The sequence below is a fragment of the Culex quinquefasciatus genome, chromosome 1 (assembly GCF_015732765.1).
Source record: "Culex quinquefasciatus strain JHB chromosome 1, VPISU_Cqui_1.0_pri_paternal, whole genome shotgun sequence".
Taxonomy (NCBI): domain Eukaryota; kingdom Metazoa; phylum Arthropoda; class Insecta; order Diptera; family Culicidae; genus Culex; species Culex quinquefasciatus.
This window is the reverse complement of record NC_051861.1, coordinates 13,152,836-13,158,835: the sequence shown is the minus strand read 5'-3', so window position 1 is coordinate 13,158,835 and position 6,000 is coordinate 13,152,836. Positions and strand designations below refer to the sequence as shown.

Genomic DNA, 6,000 nt, shown 5'->3' with positions numbered 1-6,000 from the left:
TAGTACATTTGTCTTTGTTTTGATCGCTCGAATTACGACGTGGGAAGTGAGGGTGGCGGGAAAAATCGCAAATTTGATATTGCCCCTGGGAAAAACAAAAAAAAAAATAATATCAAAGTTTGAGGAAACAGCAGCAGCGTGGTTTGCGACTGGCGACGATAAATAAATAATGAAAATCGATAACATGCGGCTCGAGCAGGTTCCCGCTGGAAGGATGGGAGCCGCATGTCACAACAAGTTTTGGTGCGGAATTGAATTTTCCACCGATTTGATGGCAGTTTAATTGCTTCTGGAAAAGTTCCGCTGGATTCGGGGTGGAAGGCTTAGTACTGGATGGGAGTGATTAAATGTTGATGTAAAAGTATGTATTGTTTACTGATTTTAAATATTCTTTGTAAAAACTTTATTTTTTAATTAAAGAAACATACATGTTCTACAATGTTTCACACAGTCCTTATTTAATGACATGAAATTTCAGACCGCTCGTTTTTCTCTCCTCCTTTTCTAGCTTCCTGCCAAAACAGACCATAAAATACTCCAAACTCACGTGGAAAGTCGTGCACGTGGAGGCGCCTGGTGCATTCTAGGTTATGTACTGTTTTCGCGCGTACAACTTTTTATTTACACATCCAAGCTGGCGGCGAACGAAGGTGGGAGAGAAATCGTGATCACTCTCACTCTCTTTCTCACACGCGCATCCTCTCTCTGAAATGATGAGATGAGTTACTACTCCGGGTGAGTGAGTGAGTTGTGAAAATAAAGTGCGATTTTCCTGATAAGAGCTCCTTCTTGGTGAATTTTCCAGTGCGTTTTTAACCCGTGACGTGTCGTGACGTTCCGTGCGGTCGTGTGACATGGTGGAGGTATTTGTTTTGGGTAATGTCAACAATAAAAACCCGGGTTTTATTGGCGCTGAACGATTGGGTTGGGTGAAAGATTGTGAAATGAACAGAGTTGAAATAATGTGATAAATTACAATACATTGTACACATAGAAGTGAATCGAGACAGCTGGATAAACAATTTGTTGGAGAAGAAAAATCGTCATCTGGTCTGGAAAGTTGGAGAACCTGTGGATTATTGCAACAAGTTTGAAATGGGTAAATCAGGATCTATGTCGTTCCCTTCAGTCTAATTATCTAGCCTCAAAATCTGACAACATTATTTTTCAAGAAAACTGTGAAAAGATGAGAATAAAATAAAATTAATAACTTGTCAAACAAATTTCTATGGATAATTATTATTTAGCTTGTTTTGCACTGTATCAAAATCCTGAAAAATATCTTTTCAGGAATACAAGATTTTTTTAAAAGCTGAGGTTCAAATTTGAAACACTCGAGGAGTGATAAAGTTAAGTAAGAACTACTCCAACTAAACAATCTCAGAATTTTTGAAACAAATAAAATTTGATAAATCGAAAAATAGCTCATAATCAACTCTATGCAAACTCGTCAAAGGGACGCAACCTTCGATCAAAGATTAATATAATTGGGTGGGAATGTCAAACAAATTTACATCTCTTATCTCTGATCATCACATGTTGCCCTCTGAAACCATCAACCAGATATGCTTTCTAATTTCGTTTCCATCATCATATTTTACCCCGTCGAGAACAACCGGGACCATCGGCGGCGCCCGTCACAGGTTGTTTGTGTTGGCTTTCCGGGAAGGGTGGGAAAAGAGCGAGCGCTTTGTTTATTAATGAGCAAAGTTTAAAAGCTCGCCCTCGGTGGGAGTGAGAAGGGAGTGAAATAGAAAAGGATTAATCGCGATTGACATTTCATAAGGACAAACAAAGTCCTCTTTCTATTTCTAATGGTGGTTTACAAAATTTGTTTATATTTTTATGTAGGCCCTATTGAAATGTTTGTCATGAAACGACCAGCATGAGGGCGCCTGGAGTGAAGAGCTTGTCCCCATCTCTGTATTATAATTAATTGAAGATGAAAAATTTAATCAAAAGGATATTTAAGCGGATGTGCTGCGTGTGCAAGTATGGGTGGGTAGGGGGTATGTTAGTGGTGGTTTTTAGTGCTTTTACACATTATTTTCTCATTTTTGAAGTGCGGTTGAACATCATTAGCTTTGAAAAGGGCAAAGAACATGTGTTTTATGTTTTATGTGTATACTCGTATAAACATGGAGCTCTTGTAAAATATAAATTAAAGGTTATAGTATTGTAAGTGGGTTTTGAAATTCTTAGATGTAAAAGTACATATTACAATTTTACTAGCACATTTTAGTCATTCAGCATACAGTTTGACTTTCCCACCTTATTATAACAACCTCGGATAAACAATCGAGTTGGCAGCCTAATTCAATGAAAACATATTGTTATCAGTTTTTAGGTGATTTTACTTGTGACCCAGTTGTTTAACCACGGTCATTATTAAAAGGTGGGACAAGTTAATCTTTGATCTAAATGGTTGATATTTTGCTTATTATGTTGTTTTTTTTTCACTTTTTCAGTGGTAAAACATAATGCAATAATGAAAAGTAACACCAAGACTCGTATACCGAACCCACATTAAAGACTGCGAGGTCTTATTCCAAGCAAAACCATTATCATCGCTCAACAATCTCGCAAGGAAATGGAGGAGGGTGGAAGGCAAATACTTTCGCATATATGTTTACATTTGCACTCATTTCATAGCGATACCAGCGGCACAAAACATAATTTGTGTATGTGTGCTCAGTCAGCTGACGCGGTACGCCCGACAGGTAGAGGCTCAAGTGGCTGGCGCCTGCAAGGTAGGCACTACGCCGTACACCATCCTAACTCCTGGGCGCCAGAGCACGTGTGTGTGAGTTGCGGCAACGTCCTTGAAGTTGAAAAAAAAAGTAAGCTATGATCAGCGTTGCATCATCCCTCGTTTTTAAAAGCGTGGCGACCTGATATGCTTGTCTGTGGGCTTTGTTCGAGAGGTTCAGTCAATTGACTTTGACAAGCTCGGAGGCTGCTTCCAATTTCCATCCAATTATCATCTCATCAAGGCGATTCCATAGATGAGCCCCTCGTTAGACATGTGGAGCCACAGATTACGCGAAAGCAAGACGCAACTTCGTGAGGAAAAAAATGAAGCTTGAAAGTACAGAAATTCACCACATTGTGGCGCTGGTGTAGTTTTCATGTCAGTTGCTAAATCTATAAATAAACGCAGATGGTAGAAGTGAAAAGTTGCGAAAAGTTTCTCTTTTTTTTTTAAGAAAAGGGTTCGTGCCCTTTTCTTTAAAAAAAACGAGATCAGAATACCAAAAAGTTAACTTTTTTTCGGGTCCAACACCGGGAAACCAATAGTGCAGAACATGCCAGTCAGAGTGCACATAAATTGCTTCGATGAACCAAAAATAAGAGGTAGTACAGGGAGATTGTTATCCGAGCATTCGTTGGTGAAGGTTGTCTGAATCAACATGACTCGTCGCGTCCCGGCGCAAAACGCCGGCAATATTGCCCTACCTGCGGCTCAAGCAGGCAAAAGAGTTTTTCGGGTAGTAATTCGAACGGTTTGTGAATGTTGCGGAACCCGGTGCGCGCCCGTTGGAAGAGAAGAAAAGTACTTCGTCTACGCCGGTAGGGGATTGTCTACGTTCGCGTTTGGAACAGCTTTCTGCCGGATGCCGATAGCCATCAAGTTCTGGTCCAAGATCTTCTCGACCCTTGAGGAGGCCCAGCAGAAGCTGGCCAACGTGTACAAGAGTATGGAGCTGTCTGACAGGAACATTTCGGAAGGACTGCGGGAAAATACTACGGACGGGGAATCGGAACAACTCAAGAATGAAGCTTTTCAATATTTTTCCACGAACATCAAAATTGAAGAGATGAAAATTTTCTGAAGACTCCGTTGTTTGGTGAGACCTTTCCTTTTTAATACAGGCAATTCTTTCACTCATTCTGACATATTTACAACTCATTAAAGACAAACCACGCCAATCTTATTATATACGCGGTAGGGTGTTCCCTCGGTCGTTCGCTGTGAGTTGTGGATTGCCTGCTTCTCTAATGAAGGTTCGACTGAGGGGCATGCTTATTAATTTCTCGTCGCTCCATACCCTCAGTGACGTGATGGGAGCAAGGGCGTCTATGCGAAGTGTCCTACACCCGCTACAAATTTCTGGCGCTTGGGGAGGGAAGAGGGAAACCATTTTGATAAATGCGCCGGTATTTGTAGCATTAAAATTCGTGCAAAAAAACTTATGCACGTGGGTGTACAGATTACGGAGTAAAAGATGATCGAATTGTTCACCTAGCGCTCACATGTGTTCCAGGACCAAGTTGCCTGCGGGTATGGGGATCATACATACATACATACATACACCTGCGGCTCAAGCAGGCAAAAAAGTGGGAATTTCCAAAAGGAAGGTTGAGGCCTCAACTGATGGCCAAAAACCGGGAATTTCCAAAAGGAAGGTGCTTTTGGAAGTGACATCGAACAGCAAAAAGACGAAAAAGAGCGACGGTACTGTACCGATGGATGAGGAGGAGGAGAACTCTTCATCGCACGAGGAGCAGCTTTTGAAGAACAACAAGTTCGCTGGACTGCCTGACGAGGACCAGGTAGCGGAAGCAAAGGAGAATGAAGTGAAACAGCGAAAGGAGAAACTGCCTCCTTTTTATGTGCGGCAATCAGCAGCAACGATCGACTTTCGAGCGGGGCTGGTTGAACTCATCAAGTCTGGGAAAGTCCAAGGCAACATTCGTCTGTGTCAGGACGGATTTAAGGTGCTGGTGCAATCCAGGCAGCACTATCAACTGGTCAAGGATTACTTGACCGAAAACGAGGCGGAGTACTTTACCCATGATGTCGTCATGGATAAGCCGTACAAAATCGTCGTCAGAGGTCTGTACGACATGCCAGTGGAGGAATTAGCTGCCGAGCTAAAAGTTTTGAAACTGGATGTGTTGGCCGTGCACAAAATGAGCCGACGCAACAAAGACATCAAGTACCGTGACCAGCTCTACCTGCTGCATTTGGCTAAGGGATCGACGACGCTTCCTGAGCTGAAGGCAATTCGAGCGGTTTTCAACATTATCGTGTCGTGGGAGCGATACCGACCAGTGCATCGTGACGTCACACAATGCTTCAACTGCCTGGGTTTCGGGCACGGAGGTAAGAACTGCCACCTAAAGCGTCGTTGCGCCAAATGTGGTACCGATGCGCACATCACATCCCAGTGCATCCAAGATTCGCTGGTGAAGTGCCTCAACTGCAACGGTGAGCACTCGTCAACCGACCGAAAGTGCCCCAAGAGAGCTGAGTTCGTGAAAATTCGGCAGCAAGCATCGACGAAGAATCAGCCTCAGCGTCGTAGAACTCCTCCAGCCCTGGTGGAGCAAAATTTTCCACCTCTTCAACCGCGACGCCAGGTCCCGAACTTGGCACCGTTGCCGTTGGATCCCAGGAAGAGAGCTGAGATGAATCATCCACGGCCGGGTTCCAGCCAGGAGCCGAGACCGCCACCACCGGGCTTCAGCCAGGAGCCAAGACCAACCCAAGAACCAGCAGTTGAGGAAAATGGTAATGATCTTTACACCTCAACCGAACTCCTCAATATTTTCAAACAGATGTCCGCTGCACTGCGTGGATGCAAAACCAAGACCCAGCAGATTGAAGTGCTGACCTCGTTCGTCATCCAGTATGGATCGTAGGTCCCTCAAGCTGCTGAATTGGAACGCTTGCTCCATTAGGAGGAAGAACTTAGAGCTGGTGGATTTTCTTCGCGAGAAGGAGATCGACGTAGCTGCCATCACGGAAACTCATCTGAAGCCCGGTGAAAAAGTTTATCTGCAAAACTACAAGATCGCGACGCAGCTCGACAGGACCACCTCTGGAGGAGGAGGTGTGCTTGTCGCTGTTCATCGTGATCTCAAGCCACGCCGGCTGCCACACTTCAAGCTGGACATCATCGAGGCCGTTGGGGTGGAAATTCCCACTTCAGTTGGCCCAGTACTCTTCATTGCTGCATACTGCCCACGTCAGGTGAATGCCAGAGATGGTTCAGC

At 43.9% G+C, this 6,000-nt stretch overlaps 1 protein-coding gene across 1 annotated transcript in view; it reads left to right on the top strand.

Moving 5' to 3' along the window:
• The first annotated feature begins 805 nt into the window (after positions 1–805).
• The window catches only part of LOC6046290 (protein phosphatase PP2A 55 kDa regulatory subunit), a 96,810-nt gene continuing 91,615 nt past the window's right edge, over positions 806–6,000 (top strand). The window contains exon 1 of the mRNA XM_038248910.1: positions 806–1,099. The gene's annotated coding sequence lies outside the window, so the exon portion shown is untranslated. The remainder of the gene's footprint in view (positions 1,100–6,000) is intronic.